We start from the raw sequence: 21,980 nt of genomic DNA on the forward strand, positions 1-21,980 counted from the left end.
TAGAAAGGTAACAGATGTTGGTGTGCCCTGACCTTGGTCTCATCACTGTTCCTGTAGGACTAACATAAATAAAATTTAACAACCAAAGCAAAAAGTGAAAGGAATTCTGTAACAACTCCCAGCTATGCTCTAGCACTTTGGCAGATGATAAAAGCAAGGATTAGGTGCTCAGCATGAGCAAGTGGAGCTGTACTGAGTGCCAGGTGAGGATCTCCAAGCACACAACACGGACAGGGCCCAGCAGCACAGCTCTGGCAGGATCACACGTGAGGACAGGGCCTGTCATTCCATCTTTCCACTCGTGATGGACACCACACGCTCGGCAGAAATGAGGAGACCCAGTGCCCTGAGGTCATTAACCAGCCCTTAACCCCTGGATAGCACAGGTTCTGACATGTGCACAGCCTCAAGTCTGGCTTCCTCAAGGACAAGGAAAGTGTCCTGTGCCTCCCTCTAACAAGCCAGCCTGGAGAGTCAGACACAAATACCACCTCATCCTTGTATTTCTGAAGTCCGTGAAGCAAACTAGAGTTAAAAACAAACAAGCAGCACAGATGACTGCTCAGATTGCAACTGCAGCAGTGAATACCTAATACAGAAACCAAACTCCAAGGTACCTACACATGCTTTGGGCAGGAATCATGACATAAATCCACAGTGTCTAACAGGAAAAACCATTTGGGACTACCACAACCACAAGAACAGCTGAGAAAAGTGGCTGAAGAATGAGAGAAGAGGCAAAGAAGCAGCAATACAGGTCTGGGATCAGGGAAGGTAGGTATGGGAAGCACTAAAATGTTATTCAGTTGGCAAGAATTGTTCTGCTTCTCTGCCAATCCTGGCTTATTTATGACTTCCAAGAAACTAGGCTCATCTCTGGATGCCCAGCACACCACCAAGTGAGACCTTCAAAGTGGTCTTTTAAAAGTAGCCATGATCAGACCTGCAAGACTGAGAATAAATGGAAGAACAATGTACTCCTATTGCTCTTTGTCCTGTCCTCACAAATTCCCTTTTATGTGACTAATGAGACAGAACAAGCACTCCTAGAGAAAGATGTCACAAGCACAGACTGTGCCAGCTGGTATCAGGATGAGCTGATGGCTTCTGAACAAGTGTTATTCACATCTGTCACAGGTGACATGACTTGTGCTGGGAAAGGAAGGAGCTGAAGAGTTCTTCACACTGCAAAACCCTCTTCTTTTCTGATGCCAAACAAACAAACTTTTTTTCTGATGCCAAATCTATTCTTCTACTCTTCTTCCTTCTTGCTGACATCCAATGTTACATGCAGGATGAGATCATGTCAGTGATCTCAATCTGAGTGCTACCAAATGGTTTAACTGTTTTTCTGTCTCCCACACTGAGTGGTTTAAATTTCCCACAAGTTCAGCAGTCCAGTTTAAGAAAACAACTATCCCAAACTTTAGACATTAATCTTGGGTGCAATTCCAGTACTATCAATGAGCCACAAAGTGGAAAAAAAATGCAAATTATTTTATCTCAGACATGACTATGGTTACATGGGCTACAGAGAGAAAAACTGCCTATTTCTAACAAGTCAAAAATGAAACTCCGCATTTGACAAAGAACAAAAACACATAATCCAGTGCAAATGCCACAATTTAAAATGTACATGTCAACATCTCTTTCAAGTAGATCAAGGAAACAGTGATGTTTATGTGCTATCAATAACACTTTCAGAATCCCTTTCTTGCCCCAAGTCATGGTCAAACTCAGCTTGTCACAGGTATAATCCAAATGTACTTGAATTTCGACAGTGAGGTTTTTATATATAAAAACTGAGATCTGCAATCTGCTTTATGGACACAAGAAGGATAAATAGCTTAGAGCCATGAAATGTGTGTATGGGTAGAAATGACTGAGGTCTGGACTCCTTATACATAAACCTATATATATAGGTTATACACCAAGACTGGACAGATTCCCTCCTGACCTGGAAGTAAAACACATCTCTAGGAACTAGAAGGATCAAGCCCAGATTTGCAAGATTATTTAAAGGACTTAAATATACAGGTAAATGCTGAATGGCTTTTACAAAAGCTACTGAACATGCCAGTATTTGCCTCATTGAAAAACAGCCTCCTTTGTTCAACTGTGCAAATCCTTGGTAGGAATTTACCCACATTTAGCTGCTCCAACGATTTTATGAATCTGTTTCCTTATCTTCCCTCATTACCTGTGTTGGCCCAAAGCCATCAGCTAACTAATGGGACAAATCTGAGTAAAAGACCACTCAAAATATAAATAGGGAGAACAATTTGCTAATGGACAAAGAAGGAGATTGTCTGAAGAAAACCCAAATGATTAGTGCGGACTGAATGAGCACATGATGAACAAATGGTTAGAAACATGATCAGTACAAGGACAGAGGAGCAGGTAATTATTTTATTACAGAAAAATGCAAGATTTAAAATTGTCAAAGCTAACTTTGTGTCACATGGCCTCTTCAGACATTCCTGCCATGGAATGATCAAGTACCTGCTCACATTCTGCCCACTCCATCCTCTTCATTACACTGATATTCAACTCATCACTAGGTCCCACCCATTTTCTACAACGAAATGCAGAAAAATCCCCCCAAAACCTGCTTTAATGAAATTTCCCTCTAACATCATGACATGGCAGAGCTGACTCATGCTTCTAGGCTGCTGATCTGCTCTAAAAACAGCTTCAAGTTTCCATCATCCACTCAGTTTCCAGGCTGAGTTATCAGCAATACGACAGCCTTGACTGATCTCAGATGTCAGATTCCCATCTGACATGGGAAACTCAGTTCCTCTGTTAGGAATCCAGATTCATCCTAAGGCAAGCAGGTAAGAAACCAGAATACAACTCTATCTTAAAAACTGAATTTTCAGATCTCGGCGTCAGTGACCAAATAAAACAGAAGCCTATCAAGAAAAGGTTAGAGGTAACTAGAAAACTAATTCATGATTAGGGCCTTCTGAACATTTGTATTATTTTGGCTTCTCTACTTCGCATACTCTTCCTTACAAAAAAAGGAGACCTTAAAAAAAGGGAAAACCCCAAATAATTACCTTTGCAGATGAAGCAACAGTTATAAGCCACACAGAAAATCCCTACAATACAGAAACAGAAACCCAGCTTTGTGCTCATAATAGGCATGCCAACAGCTAGAAAGGAAATATATGACTACAGGTGGGCAATCAGGCACTCAAATCCCTGGATCTTTACCAAAGCTCCTCTGTCTACTGCCAGCAACAAGGTGAAAGAAAAATATTTAGTTCTAGTATCTGACCTAACATGTAAGCAAATTCATTTGAACAGCCAATGGTATTTTGATTTAGTTGATTAATGAAAAAATATAAAGGTCAAACTGGTAAGGTGGGGAATATTCACAGTGAGTGAAACATGCCTATGCCTACAACAATTTGGCTACTCATTATGAAAAGGAATAGTGTGAGGAGCTGTTATATAAAGTGACAGGAAACAACTCCCATTGAGGGAGAATAAGGATGATGAACATGTTGGAAGATTTTATTAATCCATTCTCATTTGTGCTGTTTCTCCTGAGCTAGAGGAAGCTAACAGTAAAAATAAAAAAACCTCCTCAGAATTTCACAAGGATTTTATCATCTGATACCTTCCATGCTTAAAGGAAATGATGCATCTGCTAAACTAGGAAATTAAACAGAATGAAAAAATTATGGAGAACCCTATTTTGCTTATAACTTTTGCTCAATAAACAGGACTCACCAACTGGTTGCATCAAATAGGTTGGCACAAGGTTTATTTGGCAGCTTCTCCTGTGATGTTGAACAGGGAACAACAGTGCTTTGTCAGCAGAATTCGTTGGTTTTTGGAGCACGCAGAGAAAGCCCAGTAATAACCCAAAAACCAGAGCAGATGCATTAAGCTGTACCTCAGCTTGAAGAGGAATGTTGTCTCAGAGTCTCCCTCATACAATTTATTCACTCACAAAAATTGCAATAAGAGACTGCTGAGTACATTAGGCAGCTTGCTCCAAACCCTTGAAAACCAACTCTGAAGAAAAATCCAGGGTCCTCTAGACCTACACAAAGTTCTTAAAGACTAGGAACCATACAACTACGTTACAAAACCCCTCATCTCTAAAAACAAAGCTTATTTCTAGTCACAGCTCCCCTTTCAAATGTCACCAGAGCAACTCCAGGGAATGCATTTTGCTAAGCATGTGGCAGATGAGCATTGGGATTGCCCAGAGTAACACCAGGGCTCGTTCCAAGGGGCACGGCCAGAGCCACAAACCAGGTCACCAGGGGAAAAGGAGAGACTTGGCAGGAGGGCACTGGACACAGCACAAAACAACACAAATGCTGAGATCAAACCTGGGGTCACTGCTAGAGCTGGAAGGCTTCCAAGGGTCTGGTCTTGTTATGGTCTCACTTCTCAGCATGTGCACAAACCATCTCACTTCTTCCCTCACTTCCAGAAGGGCTCAGGGCCAGTTGTTAAGGTGTTCATTCCTACAAGTTCTGTTTCCTGGTATCATCTGGTGGGTTTAAATGAAAGGTATCCTACTGGAAGCAATTGGTGTTCTCTTTAGGATACTCAAAATCCTTCATTTTTCCCACAAGAAACACCTCAGAGTAATTTTCAATTCATTCTGAAGCATAATTGAACTTACACAGAGTTAATGAAGAACAGGATTCCACCTCACACTCTCCTGTCCCTCTAAGAGTTTTAGTGGTGATACTTTACCTAAAATTAAGGCCTAAACCTGGTCTTGTAACAGGTCTAAGATACTTTCCATACATTTAAGAAGATACTGTCATTATCAGATAAATGCTTAACACTATTTCTGACAGATAGAATCATTTTCAAAGGTGCATCAAGAACAAATCACTCACTAACTTTTGCACACACACTTTTTTTTTTTCCCACAAACCAAAGGGGAAACCCTTCAGTATTCTCTTCTCAAGAGACTGGCCAGTAAAAGCCACACTATTAAAAAACCCAAAGGAGTGAGGAGCATGTTGGAGTCACATCTTGAAAGCCCTCTCAGACACTGAGAGCTTATTGCTGTATTGAAGGAATCAGAAGGTCTGAAAAGGATTTGCCTTGCAGAGACCACCCGACTCAGGGGGATCCCAATTTAGGATGCTGTAATCCTGGAAAAGAGCCAAGCCTCAGTCAGCTCTTTCAGCCAAGAAATGACAACACACCTATTTATCATTTCAGGACAGAAAACCTTTTTTTTTTTTTCTAACATATAAAAACCCTCAGATTCTCCTGGTGGCATATCAGACCTTTAACATAAATATAAACCATGGCTTGGGAACAGATGGTAAGGTAAGCATGGGAGAAAGGCATCAAACTAAGCAAGCACCTCCATCAGAATAAAGATGAAAACAAGAGTGAGGAGCAAAGAGTCAAAAGTGGAGACAGTTGCAGTGCCTTCAGCCTTCCTTGATAAACCTGTTATCCATAAAGCTCTCAGCCTGCAGAGCAGTTTGGGGTTTGCCTGCTGTGTCAACAACTTAGGAGCATCCTCTCACAGAGAGCTTCAGAGCTATTCCAGATTGCTCCTGTTTGTTAGAGACTCCAGCATAAAGCAGGAACTGATGTGGAATTCATCAAATCACACCAAAGAAAAAAGTCTATTCACTTACTCTAAATCTACTTTTTCAGTGGATTTGTGCCCTAGTTCATGGTTATAGATGCCTCTGCAGAGACCTCCCCTGGCTTTTGAGGGTTTAGAGCCAGAGGGTGCCCAGGAGTCAGAGCACAGCCTTGCTTTAAGCTCCAGGCTCAGGTGCATCTGCTCACCACAAGGCAGCAGCAGGTTCTCAGGGGCTGGGGCAGAACAGACACCTGGATGCAGGCTCAGAACTGGAAGCAGCTCTCTGAACTAGAACATCAGTGGTCATTTGATAGTTGTGCTGCAAGCTCTTTTGATGCTCTGACAACACTGAGAATGCAACAAAAATGGAAGTGTTTCCAAAATTATATCTTATTACACCTCTGGGGATGCCAGTATACCTGGATATGGTAAACTGCTCTTAGGGAACACCTTACTGATAGCTTAAAACTCCCATAGAGCCAAGGAAATGATTAGCATCCTAAAGGTTTATGTCATTTGGTTGCTTTCATATGAAGTACAAAATAATTTGATATCAAGACAAATTCCTCACCTGGTATAAAACACAATAGCTCCTGCACTTATATTTATTTAGCTTTCATTTCATTTCAGATTCTTCAGAATTTGTAAGGTAGTCTGGTAATTTGCAAGTTACCCCTTCTCACTTTACCACTCCTTTTCAGAAATAGGTTTTAGATTTCTTGGTTTTATGCTTGCAGTGTCCCCTTTACTTCAATTTACCTTGAGACAAAATGTTACATACTGTAACCATGTTTTCTTACTGGAGCCACAGTAAATCTTTTTTGTAAGGATTGAAAATATCCTTGGCAATGTTGTCCTGCCTTCCTGAGGAAAACAGAGTCCTGATGAGTTTCTACAGCAAGTGCAGCTGCACTGACTCTGGGTGGGAATTTTCCTTAGGGGAACCCAGCTTCCATTTTTAAAACTTGTGCTGGATACCTCAGAAGATGACTCCAGTTTCTAGGAACAAGAAGGAAAAAAAAACCAAACAAACAAAAAAAAAACCCAAAGAGGCAAAAATGCAAGCCTACAGAGAGGCTAGAGAAGATGAGAGCTCCTAAGAACATTTTGTCCTACTCCATAAATAATTGGGAATAAAAACTTCAGAAAATTTAGCCTGCACACACTGCCAATTGGAAGATATTTTGATAACACTTGAGTGCAAAGATGTTTACTGTAGTCATTTCTGGAAACCTCACATAGAGAGGATATCAGGCATTAATTGCCCTCTCATTCCATTGCCTGACAGCAAGTAAATGATAAAACCAAAGAATGAAACATTCATAGGTAACAGATACAAGACTGAAGCTTCCTTATTTGTTCAGATTATTTTTCACTATTAACTCTTGTTACTAATTCTTTACATGTGGCATTACAAACAGCAGCTGGAATATCCTCAATGCTATATTTTGTATTACACATGTGGAGCCTAAGTCAGCCAAAGCTGAACAGATCAAGGCACTTCAGTCTTGCTGACCATCATTAAGACACACTTTGGGATTAGAAAAAAAGGAAATGCTCAGACCTAGCTATCAAAATCACGCAGGTATCAAGCCTGACATGTATGTTCAAACCCCTCTGGTGATTTCCAGGTCCCCTAAACAGGTGGAGGAACATGTGCTATATGCCCTCACCACCTGGCAGGAAGCTTCAGGAAGGGACTTCAGCCTGGACAAATTTTCAGTGATTTTAAACAATTAATTCCTGGCCTGTAACCTGTCCTGGGTACACTGGGATAATTGGCTTTAGCATCAGGGTGGGTTTATTGCCCTTGAAGGTATAGTTTGGAAGCTACATGTGAGATTTATTGCAAGTGCCACAGAAGTGGTGGTCCAGTTTCTAAATCATTCCCCAGAGTATATCAGGGAAGAGCTTACAGAAGCAGAAACCAAGTTGATAAGCACAGGTACAAAAAAAGTCAGCTCCATATCATTGACTAAATTTATTCTTATTTCTGGCTGAAGTCACGGAGGGAACTTCCCTGAAGGGGTTCATCTGAAAACAGCCCTGGAGAGGAGCACTGGAAATGTGGCTGCAGCACTGCTACCTCCGTGAGGAGGGAACATGGCTCTGATCCTCACTCAATTTCAGAGAGCTTATTTGCAAAACAAGGTTATTTTACCTCTTTCCTCCCACCTTTTGTATGAGCTACCTAAATTACTTTTTTTATTGAGCAGCCCTAATTACAGCACAGCAGAGCCATCTCAGGGCAGCCTTGATCTATAAACCACCGTAAACCAGTGGCAAAGAACTGCCACTATGAAAACCAGAATATTTCCATTTCTTGACCCAAGTACTCAATAACTCATTTACCTGTCACGTTCACAAAGATCTTTTCTGCATGTAATTCACTTCATAACTATAGCTTTCTGTACAACTAGAATACTAAAGGACTGAAATAACTTCTCACCCTACAATCTAAATATAACACTATAAGGAAGTGCAATTTTAAATCTTTTACACTCTACAGGAACAAGTAGGAGAATTTTTCTCTGTGAAAAGATGCAGTATTTTGTGCCAGGTTGAGTTAGGTATCTGTGAATAATTCCAATGGTTACCATACCAAAAGGCAGCAACTGGTAACATAGCTCATGTTTTAGTGAGCATTTTTTACAACCAGTTTTTGAGCACGTGAACATGAATTGTCTTCATCTCTGCTTTAAAGAGCAATGCAACACAGTATTTAACTTTCCCAGTTTACATGATTCTGAGATCAGAGTAGATCCACATCAGCATCCCAAAGGGGAAGTTGGAGGTCAGTACCACTCTTCATGGTAAAAGACAGGCTTGGTTAAGCTCAGAATTAGCTGTCCTGTGACTTTACCAGTGCCAGCCCATCAGGACTGTACCCTATTACAAAGGGGCAACCTATAAAGCACCTCATTTTCATTTCACATTCATTGCACCAAAACACCTGCCCAAGGAGGTTTTGCTCATGGGAGACAGGCTTTGTGCTGTTCAGGCTCTGAACTCTTCAGTAACTGTGGCCAAACCCCACAAACAATACCCTGCTCTTTTCTAGAGAGGGAAAATCCATCACATTTGAAAATCAATCACTTACTAACTTAACCTGAATATAGCTTCTAGGAACAACCTGCACATGGATCACTGCCTTTGTTCCTGCCTTGCCCCTCCCTCAGCTTAAGCCACCTTCAGAAAAATGCATAAACCAAGCAGCTGTTATACATCTGATCCTTAGCATGCATCCAACAAGAGCAGCCCAGATTTCCAGTACAAATGTGTCAGTTTTACTTTCATTGAGGAGTTATCATAACAGCAGTGGATAAATGTGCTTGTACTTGGCAAGGAATGATTAAAGTAGGCTTCTTAGGAAGATTTCTAGGACACATAGAAATTTTACTCCTGACAGTGCAATTAAGTTAGAGGGGAACTTCAGAAAACATCTAGTGCTGCAAGTTACAAAAACATTTCATTTATTAATATTTTAAGGAAAAAAGCAGATCAGCACAGTGAAAATGCTGTACTTCTGAGTTATTGGAGTGACCCTAGCCACTATCCCAAACATGCTGAGTAACCTGTTTCAAGAAGCTTCTGGGTGCTACAGCACAGAAGCAGAAGTACTCTGGATACTGCCATACAAGGGGCTCCCCTGCATCCGTGCAGAACATCCATCCTTTTTGCCACATCCCACGTCCCGAGGTGCACTACAAAGAACCACAGGTTTGGTTCTTCCTTCATTGACACTGGCATGGCTGTGCTGGCACAACAGGAATCTGCTCTTCCCCGTGCTCTCTCCCTCAGAAGTGCAGCAATCCAGCTTCTTGTAAGAGCAGCCAACTGCAAATACCCCACAGACCCCGGGTTTATCTGGAGCCATCAACACACATGTGCTGAGAAAGCCTGAAGAGCATTCAGGTTTCTCAGCCCTAATGCTTCCAGCAATGTAACAACTGCAAAGAAAGCATTTTTAAGTGAGCATTTTATAAACATTATTTTCTGCAGCCGTCTGCATCTTTTTTCTGCTGTGACCACACATACTTCAGCATGACTCATGCCCATGACAGAATCCTGGAATCCCCATGGCCCAAGCTATAAGCCAAGACAGCAAGTTATCCAGTTTCTACAGTTTCCTCCTGTTTTCAATCCAGCATTTCCTCTCACCCAAACCTTCCTTTTATATAGTATTTTGCACCCCAAGAGTTTTAGAGACAGCCTTGTGCTCCTCTTCTGTTTTTCATACACAGGAGACACGTTGTGACTGCTGAACTCATATAATGACCATACTTCAAAGCAACCCAAAGCTGCAGGGTCACCCCAACTTATTTTGGAGGCACTATAGTTTGGAGGACTTTTTTCACACTCAAAGTGCCCAGCAGCACTGTTAATATCTGGACACCTACTGATCCTGCAGTAAATTCTGTTAACTCATCCCTCGTGCAAGGAATTGAACATGATCCATCAAGTGTAAGCAACTTAAGAGTATCTGCACCTGCCTCAAAGGTACCTCACGTTTTTGTCTCAATGAGCTGATATTTGCTAACAAACAGCATTGACTGATTCTGAACTTTAACTGGGAATGCAATTAGCATAATTAGCTGTTAATCTACATATAACAGGGACCTGGGACATTCTTAGTGTGCAATTCCTCTGCCCACAGAGGATCCCTGTTAGGGCTAAATCCAGCCTGCAGTGCCTGGTGCTTCTTACAGCACTGACTGTGCTTCTCCCCTCATAGCAAAAAAGAAATCAGGAGATGAATTACAGATGCAGACAAAAATCTTCCAAGCCACATTCAATTTGGTTTCTTTATCATCACTTAGTCCAGATACCACGGGATGTTCAGCTGCACAAAGGCACAGACTCAGATGTCATATTAATGTTATCTATTATTCTGTGCCTTTGAGAAGGGGAGCTTTCCCTCTCACAAACCGCACATTTTAAACATCTGCTATTTTAATGCGATTTTAAAAAAATATTTCTGAGTCCTGGAGCAATGATATTATTGGATGGCAGAGTCCCACAGAGCCTAAATTAGGTGTTTTAGGTCACAGGAATCTCTTATTTCAGCCCTTTTTTTTAGAGGCACAGTACCTGGGGAGAAAGTTCATCTTGTTTGCATCTAAGAACACACAGAGTAGAAGAATGAGGATTTATTTCAAGCTGCATTTTATACATTTCCAAGAGAAGGCATGACAGTTTAAAGACGCTGGACACCAGCTGAATGTGCTTTTAACCTTTTCCTAGCTGCACGGACGGAAAGCTGCCAAATGAACCAGAAGACTCCCCCTAGGAAAACTCACCCGCCCTACACACGGTGCCGAGGGTGAAATCCTGAGGTTCGCTGTGCAAGGCGGCAGCGAGAGAAGAAAAATCTCAGTCTCGACTTTACACGTGCTGTTTTGGGCTTCTGGCCGGGGAAAAGCCTCAGCGAGAGCTGCACGGGCGGGCACCGGAGAGCCAAGGCACCGCTCGCCGGCCAAGCGCATCCTCATCCCCTCCCCGCGGCCAGGAGAGAAGCGGTGCCTTGTGCTGGAGAGCTCTCCCTTCCCAGTATCTTTCCCACAGGAGAAGATCACCACAGAAGGGATTCCCACAAAGTCTCGGTTCCCCTTTGAATGCTCCCTCTCTAAAATTCTTAATCGTGTTTGCTTTTTGTCCTAGAAACATGGACTTAATCATGAAATCTGACACGACTGAAGCCAGTGGTTTTGATCCCGTGGGTTGTTCGTACACTTAATACAGAAAAGCTGCATCTGATTTTGTTGGTTCCCACTAACAATCAGTGCAAAATGACGAGGTACCGATGTTATCTGAATTCTTTCCTCATTACATCAAACCTCAGAAAACACGCTGTGGCAATTTGCACTTGTGGCATAACGAGTGTCAATTGCTACAAAGGAAGCCCAGACAATCTGAGAACTAAGGGATGTGAGGATTAAAGGGATTCTCACAGACACACTTTCAACTAGGAGTAGTCTTGCTATTAAATTCCACAAGCAAGCACCACTCAGAAAAACGCAGTAGCAGTGTGTGATCTCCCACCTTCTCCAGTGCAAGAAAGCATTCAGAGGGTCTAGTTCCCCTTAGGAAAGCCACAGGGCTGCTGTGTCCCTTTTTAAACATTGACAGTGACCCCCCCACACACAGCACCAAGGAAAGCTCAAGTCAGCTTTTCCAGCTCACCAATTCACCCCAGTGCTTTTCAAATTCCCCCTTCAACTTTTGCATGGCCCAAATTTTCTCTCTGATCGTCTTTGCCTCCTTGGCTCTCTCAGAAGCACCTCTAGCCCAAGGCTGCTGCAGCAATAGCTCACCTGTGTTGGGCCAGGTGCTCTATTCAGCCCTTTGGGCCAGGAGGAATGAGCAGTGCTGGTCCCAGCAGCACCAGGCTCACCCCACAAATTCCACACATCTCCCCAGAAGCCCAGAGCCATCTGTGTGTCCTCACCTGCTTGGTCATGGCTTCCAAAGGATTTCATTTAAAGCTGGCATGGGTAAGTACAAATTGTCCAGTCTTGTGCAGGACAGACGTGCCTAATCCACACCAGCATGAGATTACACATCAAACACTTACTGTTTTGCTCTGGAAAGCAGGCTGTTTTTAAGGGGGGAGTTTGGAAACCTGTGTAATTTCCAAATATACTGCAGTTATTGATCTCAAAGTAAGAGTGTTTCCTTAATTTCTTTCCCTATCACTTAATTTTTTGCTTTGTTGCCTATTTTATTCTCATTTTGACTTGTCTTGAGATCAAGACCTCATTATGCAGAGATCATTGCTTTCAATACATCTATACAGCATCAAGCACAAAAAAACATTAAACGTGGGTCTTCTGCACTATCAAAATATAAATGGATATTCATATTCTGCATCTCTATCCTACAGGAAAAAGAGCTGGTATAGCACACAAGAGTTCTGGGGCAGGACTCCTCCCATTCTGCTGCACTTCCAGGCAGTGCAGGAAGGCACAGCCTAAAATTAAGAGTTTTAGGTACGTAACTCTCAAACCTGAAATTGCACATCTGATGTTCTGAGGCATGGGCCAGCTTAGCTCCAACTTAATGAAATGCTGTAGCTGCAGGATGCTGAGCAGTAACCAGAACATGTACTGGTCAAGACCAGATGCAGGCATTAACATGGTTATTACCACACTTTTCTGGTCCCTGAAGTCTCAGCTGGATGCACTGCAGTGTGATCACCCCAACACAGGAGCAGCTTCAAAGAACTCCTCTTTTATAAACCAGTGGGACTTGGCTCAGCTCAAGCAGGAGCCCCCAGCTGAAAAGGTAAAGTAGATACAGTTGATGCCACAACTGACTAGTGCTAAAAAAAAAAAAAAAAAAAAAAGGAGATTATGTGAGTGCATTTGCTCTTGCCTTCATTCCTCCTGTGCCCCAAATGGGTTCAATCTTTGCCCTGTCAAAGTCTGTTTGAGAAACAATGTGGTCCTTCTGTTGATCTTGTCTTACTGTTTTTCCTGCAGTGGCTTTCCAAACTAAAATCAAGGCCTCCAGATCCCTCATGCTGTGTGTCTAGCTGAAGCATTACTAGCCTGAGTTTATAGGTGGGGAACAGACAGATTAAACAGTTCACCTCCAGATTACTCAAAAAGTCCTGAGCTAAGCCCAGGGCTGAGCAAAAGAACTGTCTTCTCAGCCAGTCCTTCAGACAGGCTTTTCTTCCCTCCAATAGGTTCTGTAGTTATTCCATTGAAAAACCATAGAAATGATCTGTTACCATTTCTGCATACAGATTTCCACATGAGGCTGACAGAAGGAAGGAAAATAAGACAGTGGGGAGTAAAGTCAGAGAAGGTAGCATGTAATAGCTGTCAAAACTGTTCAGGGCTGACATTCCCAGGTTTTTACACCCAAGGAACTGAGTCAGCTTCCTCCCAATATTTATTTGGATCACTGGCCACTTCCAAGATCAGCTTGTGCCAGACACTAACATTACTTAAAATAGCACAAACAGCTTTTAGCAATCATGAAATTCATCATTCTCCAGGTGCTGAGAAGCCTGTTCCTACTCCTTCTCCAAATTTGTTATTTTTAATAACTTACTCTGGAGGATTTGGAATGTGAATTCCTTTCTCCATTCATTCCCTTCTGTTATTACAGTCATGGATTCCAGCAGTTGGTTTCAAGTAATATTTACTGCTAAAAGCCTGTCAGATATGCTGACTGATAAATATTCATTACAGTGAAAAAAGAGAAAGCCCTCTTTCTGTTGATGCACTGAATTTCTGTTCTCCAGGTGGACAGCTTAACACCATGCAGACAATTTCAAACTTAGGAAAAATTTTGTTTTGAATTCCAGAACTTCAAATATCAGTAGCAGCTAAGCAAACGAGCACAAAAAATGGTGTTTTCAGTGACCTACATATTTTCCCCTCAAACAGCCAACAACATTCTTAGCCAGTAAATGCTGAAGCCTGTTGTGTCTCACATTCCTGCTAGGCTTTAAAATCTCTCCCTTTCCCTGTTCCATGTCAGTCTTGCTAGGGAGATCCTGCACTGGGACCTGAGGAGGGGACACTGAGCTCTCAGGGGTTTGTGCTGGTTGTCACCTGTGCACCCTTCCAGGCCCTGACTGCCACAAAACTCCACCCTGCTGGCCACAGCAGCCTCACCTGTGCACCTCAGGAGGGAAGGATGTGATCAGCTGTCCTGACAACAGCCCTACTCCCACTGTAAATTCAGGGCTCCAAGAGGGACCTCAGACCCCGGGTGTGCACAGCCTCAGCTGGGAGAAACCTCTGAGCCAAATGCAAAGCTCCAGGAAGCCTTTTCCAGCATTTTCACCCTGGGAAAAGAAACCAGGATAGCTAAGGGCTCCCCAGTCCTTCTCCCATTGCCGGTTTCCCAGCTGGGGGACAGAAGAAGACAAGCCAGCCTTGTGAGATATTTGGGGCTTGTCTGTGCACACAGCACTCGGGTTTGGAGGTCAGACCAAATGGAGGTCTGAAAGGCTTTCAAATGTGCCAGACTAACAAAAATCTAACTGGTGGCAGTAAAAGATGAAGAACTTAGTCTAGATTACAAAGCAAACAAACTTTTCAGTAGTTCAGATGCAGCTCATCTGCAGCTCATACTGTGCAGAACTATTACAAAAACCTTCCTCCAAAAGCTCTTCCCAACATCTGCACATTTTAAAGTCTCAATTAAGGGTTGCTGAATGTTCTGTTCCTGCTGCTTTTCCTAAAAATCACGTCTTGGCAGAAAACCCAATGTTACATCTTTCCTGCTGCAATGTCCTTCCCATGCCAGCTACAATGCCAAGCATTATTTACAGCCACATAAAGCCAGAATGAACTTGTACAAGACTGTCTTAGCAAACCCAAACTAAGAAGGAATTGCAAACAGATCAACTTCTTTATGTAGTAAATCTTATCAAAAATCTAGGACCTAGAGAACTGCAAGCCAGCATAACAACAGAGGTGGTCATCAGCTGAGTCCTCTTGTCCTCACTCAGGCAGAATCACAGGATTATTTAATTGGAAAAGGATTTAAGGTCATCAAGTCCAACTGTTGACCAAGCACTGCCAAGCCTAAGGCACAGACTAAACCCCTTTTCCCAGTACACCTCTTGCAGGTACAAAGCACAGTGAGACTGTACAAGCATCACCAGGCCTCTCTACTTGTCATAATTTTGCATTCCAGCCTTTCAGAAAATTCACCCTAAAAATTCCACCAGTGTAACCTCATCTACAATCAGATGATTATTTCACACACTGCTGTTTCACAGCAGCATTTTGGGGAGCTTGGAGAACACAGCAAACTGAGAACAATCCTGAGGGATGGTGTCATTGAGCACTAAAGAGTAGGTGATGTGACTCATCCCATGCTCTGGTATTGCAGGATGCTAATTCTGGCTCTAGAACAGCAGTGAAATGCAAAGGTATAGGAAGAGTGGGGGTCTCTGAAAATGGTGGGCACATAAGAATGAGACCTGTGTCAGACTGCAACATAGAATTTCAAAGGGAACAAGTGAAAACAATGAAAATAATAAGCTTCCTGCAATTAAAATGTTATCATCTCACAATATTTCTTTGAAAAACTACAAGCTTTCCCCTGTAATGATGAGGAGGATCATACTACACATATGTAGGCACCAGCCATTTTTAAAGCCTACTTTCAATATACTTAAAAAATGATACTGGAAACTCCATCTTGCAACAATCTTCTTTCAAGCTTTAGGGCTTTCACAGTCCCAGAGCACAGTGACCATTCAAGGAAGGACCCAATGAATCCAACACTTCCTCCCCTTAGGACTGTTGCTAGAGATGCAATCACCAGCTTTCAAGTCTTTTCTCCCCCAAGAAGGGACCCATTGCTAGGAATTGTACATCACACCTTCCTGTGACCCTGTGTTCTCAACTCAGCCATCCCTTCCTTGTGCTCCATCTCAGAAAACTCCTCCAGCATTCATCATTGGTACTCAGGCAGAGTGCTCAGCAACAAAACATCTATAAACCTTCTTCTAAGCAGCACAGCCTATGCTGGGATACCCCTCATTCTACAGCTTTTGTCACATATCTGACCACAAGACATTAAACAAAAGAAGCTTCCAGCAAACTTGGGTATGAGTGTGGGCTTACATCAGGTTCTTAAAAGAGTGCAGTGTGGGTTGCTACAATTAACTGCCCTAATCATTCTATAATGCCTGAACATCATGCCATGGCATTTGCAAAAAGGAGAAAAGTATTCTTCAGAAGCATTGAGGTCCCCATCAACAAATGCTTAAAATCCTTCTGGAAATTCCTTCTTTATTTTAATATTTTTTTTTAGAAATAACACATTTAACTGGTGCTGGGATGCTGAACAAATAATGAAAAGGTCAATCCTAGCAACTAGAGCTATTTCAGTCTCAGATATTACGCCATCCTTATCTATATTAAAAACACTTTAGCAACGTTGCAAAGCCAGGTGTTCAATAGTTCAGTCTGCCAAGCTTTTGTGCTGCTTCCTGAAAAGCCTGTATGATGATACAGGCTAATTACATGATCACATCTTATTTTTCTCCAGAAGTTCCCCATCTTATTCAAGACACAGAAAAGATGACAATATTACATTTCATCTCCTGTGACCGGTACTTACCCTTCTCCTCTTTACTGCACACTGCTCAAAGCATGCACTGAAGAGAAAATATTTCTTTATGGCTTCTTCCAGTGCTCAGCTCTTGCATCCAAGCACTTCAAACGAATTATTCTCACAACAAAACAAGGAGATGAGGTGCTTTTACTGTGTATACAAAACAGACTCTGCACCTAAGATAATGCACTCCAGACCTTCATCCCAGCCAGCAACTTTCACAACTCTTGACACAATGTTTGGTTCTTGACACAGAACAATTCATAGTCCAACCTGGCTTAAGGGGAAGTCCAGGACTTTGGGCACTGAACAGAACTGACTGAAAAATAATGGCTATACAAGTAGTAGATGGTGCTGACTCACTTCCACAGGAACCCAGGGTGGGCATAGATAAAAGGCAAGGCTCAGACTCCCCTTCTATACATCTCTCCTCTTCCCCCCATAGCTCTCAGTTTCTCCTGCATTTCCCTTACCTCATACACACTCAGGCTCAGGGGTGAAGTGATCCTTGTAGCAGAAGGAGCTGTCACTCCCTAAGCACAAGCAGTGCAGGGAAGGGGTGAGCACTCAGCTGGAAATGGCATTGCCTAATCCTGCACTCAAGGGGCAACAAAAGCTCACCAGACAACCTTTATCCCACCACAACACACCACACCCTGCCTTCTCCTCTGAAACCTCAGCATTTCACCTGCTCTTGTGTGGTTTCAGAGGCCTGCCTGTCTTAAAGTTAGCTACTCTTCCAACTCTTGAGACTCTTCATTCTTAGTTTTCTTCTCCCATCTCTCCATTTACCTTTTATCCTCTCTGCAGACCAACCACAGTCATCCTTTGGCATCCTGGGTGCCATACAGCCCCAGAAAAGGATGTGGAAAAGCACACTTCTGGGGAAATGGCTACATGCCCCAGGACCCAAGCTCAGGCATTGTCAGGATGAACTGGGAGGCAGCTATCAAACCAAATAATTTCAGTCTGCAAGACTGGAAAGCATGGTAAGACCTCTCACTTGGTCAGGTTTAAACCAAAACATTCTGCACTGGAAAGCTTTAGTCAGCAGCCCAGGAGTCTTATACCTTTATAAAGAAAGGTTTATAAAATAAAGAGTATATAAGCACAGGTGCCACTGTTGCTGAAGCTTCCCAAAAAGATCTGGCTGGATGCAGATATGCAAAGTGGAAAGTTTTAGTCCACAGTACTTAGAGCCCGATGAGGCTTACATGAGGGGACAATAGACCACTTTACCTGAAGGCCAGCTTCATCTCTGACTGTGCAAATAATCTTCTTGAAACCCCTGCAGCACAAACAAGTGGAAGCAGTGCTTCCCAGCAGGTCCAGGCTGCCTGACAGGGCATCCCAGGGGCCCAAGGTGTCACCTGGCTGCAGCTGGGCTGTCCACACACACACACACACACAGATGTTCCAGTTGCTGTGGAAACAGAGGTGGTGTCAGCACTAAGATGCACGTGGGGCTGAAGGGGAGACAGATGAACTCAAACTAACATCTGCACACAGACTGTGAGCAACTAAAGGACACAATGACTGGTTGCATTTGTCCACCACGCATCCAAAAAACATACTTGCAGACATTTAAGTTTGAACTCGGCACTTTTGATGTTTCCACCACTCCTATCATATCCTGTACTGAAGTATGGATATTGCCATTCCATAGCAAAAGAGGCAAAAAAGTGACACAGAAGTGCCTCTGCTCCCATTGCCTCCTCCCCCACCGTGGGCACATCAGCCAGCACAGCAGGCTCTGCAGCTTTCCAAGGAACTAAAAGTAGCAACATTGGAGCAAAAGTATTGAGTGTCACTGGTGATGATGAGAAAATTTTGTCACGAAAGAACAGATACCATCTGACACGTGGAACAGCAGCAGTAATTTGGAAATTAGAGACCCAGGCATATGCTTTCTAAAATTATCCAGGAAACTAAAACCAAGGGCAACATACTTAAAATACTCTTACAGCAAGCCTGCAGGCAGCCTGCATGCACACTGCAGGCCTGCCTTGTGAACTGGACCGGCAGAGCTGCCTGCCCTGGAATCTGCCTTTGGATGAGCACGGACTTCAGCATTAGCCTGTCCATCCCCACCTTGAGTGCCAATGCCTCCACCCAGTGCTATGCGTGTGACATGGCTGTGGAGACACTCACACATACCTTGGGTAGCTCTTGTTTCATGCCAGATTGGTCCAAGTATTCCACATTTATTTTAGTGCTGCCTAATTGACTTGCCTCCCCCCAGGATAGCAATAAGCACAGCCAGAACATTTATTTGTTTGATGCAACGTGATTTCCAACCAACTGCAGAAAAACTGGCTTCTCAGTCAGGCTCTCAAGGACAAAAGTGACAGTGCAGACAATATTTATCTGAAAATAGCCCCAGTTGCCCCCACCACAGCCCTGCCTTCAGGCAGCTGTCCCTGGGTTGTGGCTACCCTGTAACTCAGCCTGCACTAAGAGAGGGGGAAGAGCCCTCCTGGCACGGGGCAGCACTGGGTCAGTGGCAATCACACCCAGACAAGGCACAAAACCTGGTTAACCAGGACAGCCTTCAGGGATGCTGATTTGGCTCAGTCACAGCTTCCTGCAGGGAGCCTGCACTCTCAAGTGCCAGTGAAGCATCATGAGATACATCAACCCCTGGCTTTACAGCTTTTTCTTTTTACCAGCCATTCCCCACCTTTTCCTCACTCTGTCAAGACCTCCAGGTTCAAACAAGCTCCTGATGTCAAAACAAGAGACTTTGATACCAAACCATGCAGCAGAAGGGCTCTTGCTCTGCAGTTGCTTTGCACCCCAGTTCCACAACCCAGTGCTATCACTGACCCTCTCTCCTCCCAGGGCTGTGCTGCTCCAGGGAGCACAGCAGCAGTGCCACAGCACATCAGACAAGGGAACAGAGGTTTTGCTGTGTGTGAAACAGGCACACAGAGCAAGCCTCTAGTGGGAATGCAGCCCTAGGAGCAGCCAAGAGCAGGAGATGCAGTTCTGGTGCTTCTCGGTGACACTGCCATGGTTTGACCCATCCCACCTGCATCCATGAATAAAGGGGGAACATGGATTTGGCATTTAATGGCAAAAAACAAGTGTTTGAGAAAGGGTTTTGATGGTGAAAGGAAGGACATAATGGAGCATTTCACGTGAAAAAAAAAAAAAGTTAGAATAGGAACAGGGACACTTGTAGAGGAAAAATACAAAAAAGATTAATATGGGCATTAAGGTGGCATTATTAGCCCAGCAGAGGGAAGAGCAATAAGCAACCAGGCAGGAAGAAAACATGTGGGAGTTACATAGGTAGTCTGGATAATCAGACAACATATGGCCATTTTAACAGTAAGGCTTTCATAAAGTCAATGAGCAATGAATTCTGCCACAAAGCCTGAAAGCACAGAAAGTTTATTTAAAATGATAGACCAACCCAAATGAGTTATACATATTCTTGAAAAACCAACACACAAAAGGCACTATGTGACTTCATGCAAAGGCTGCAGCCAGCTGCACTGGGACTGGAGCACCAGTCCTCGCAGTTCAGGCTGCATCTATTTTGATTTGCAGCTCCTGCTGACCTGCAAGAAAGTGCCAAGCCCTTTCCTCATCACACCAGGCTCTGCTGGTACAAGAAGGTTAAGGGGTGGGCAATGAACTCCTAAACCTGTACCCTCTGAAACAGCAATAGAGCTCAGCAGGTGAGGTGATCCTAGATCATCTGCAAACAAACAGGGAAGGCACTCCCAAAGATTTACCTTCCTCCCAGCTACTCAGCACAATCCCATTATCACCCTGAAGTGGCATCTTGCATAGGCAATCACTTGGAGTATTTCAGGCTAAAACCGACCCAAAAGTCAAGACAAAGCTTACTTAGCACAGCAGACCCAGCTAAAGCTGTGAACTAGTCCTTCAGCAGCTCAGGGGCTGGGCAGCAAAACCGAGGAGAGCCCTTACAGCAATGAGCAAGGCTGCTTGTGTCAGGACAGCTCAGGGTGCCACCCCGGGGTGACTGTCCCCTCTGCAGCAGCATGACCAGCTGTCATCCTCACCCTGGGGGGAGAGAAAGGGCTCTTGCCTGACATCTGCAGTAAGGGAAACAGCCAGCTGAATGAAAGAGCCTTAGTTTGGCACTCGAAGCATGGGTGCAGAGCCTTTGCTGAACACAGACATCCTTTTCAGCCTCGTATATATATCAACATTAAATGCCACAGTTCTCCCCCGACTACTGGTTTCACACTCAGTCAAGACCCCTAGAGCCCGCAGTACCACACATTTGCACCTCCTGCACTGCTTTAGCCTTTTAGATGAAGATGAAGACTGGAGCCAGAGTCAGGGTATGTATTTGATGCCTTCAGGATCTTATGGCTAATAAAAGCCAGGAAAATATTACAGAACAAACCAGGAATTGTTTCAGAAAATTGAGACAGGTGACAGGGAACAAAAATCTCTCTCGAACTTTTTGGCAAAAGCTGACTTTTGGGTTTGACAAGACAATCTCAGGTCTCATGGAGACTTTCAAAACTTGGGCCAAGGTCAGGCACAATAAAAAAAAAGCACCAAGTAAATATTCATGCCTGGCTTTATGCCTCTTTATAAAAATTCAGTCCAGCTTCAGTCCTAATTTTCTTATCATTTCTTAGCATTGTTGCCACCCCATATGAACTATATGCTATCGATATATGTGCCCAGTGTAAAGATTAATTGAAGAACCACAATTCAGGTGGGGTAACTTAATTCCCTTCTGCAGGTGCACTGCAGTATTTCACACAACTTGTGGTCAGGAATACTTTATTAGTTCCATGCAAGAAGACTCAGAGGACTCATGGCAAGTGCTGTTGCTCAGCCTTTGCTAGCTGAAGCTGCTGCACAAATTCCAGATCACAGAAGAGTCTGGGGAGGGGACAAGACAGGGAAGCTGTCAGTGAGTACCTCTTAATTCAAGGACAGAAAACAGAGACAGGTTTAATATATCAGAATGGAAGGGCAAGTGCACAGTCCTCTGTTTTGGACTGAAAAGGACGCTCACAGCAAGGGTTGGGCCACTGCTTTTGGCTCCCAAGCTAGCAAAGAACAGAATTTGTGGGGTGTGGAGTTTCCCTTTTTGTTGCTTGGCACTTTCAAGAATAAGAATTAAGCCTGATACATACCGTTAGTTTTGAGGATAATTATCCAACAGCTTGAAACTCCTTCACCTAATTTGGACAAAAGCAAAGCAAAGACTTTCAAAATAATCCTGCTGGTACAAAAATCTTTGCAGAAACACATTAACTGATGTTGTGCCACTACTTGAAGCAGTAAAAAAAAAAAACAAAAA

This window comes from Cinclus cinclus, chromosome 10 (assembly GCF_963662255.1).
Source record: "Cinclus cinclus chromosome 10, bCinCin1.1, whole genome shotgun sequence".
Classification (NCBI taxonomy): domain Eukaryota; kingdom Metazoa; phylum Chordata; class Aves; order Passeriformes; family Cinclidae; genus Cinclus; species Cinclus cinclus.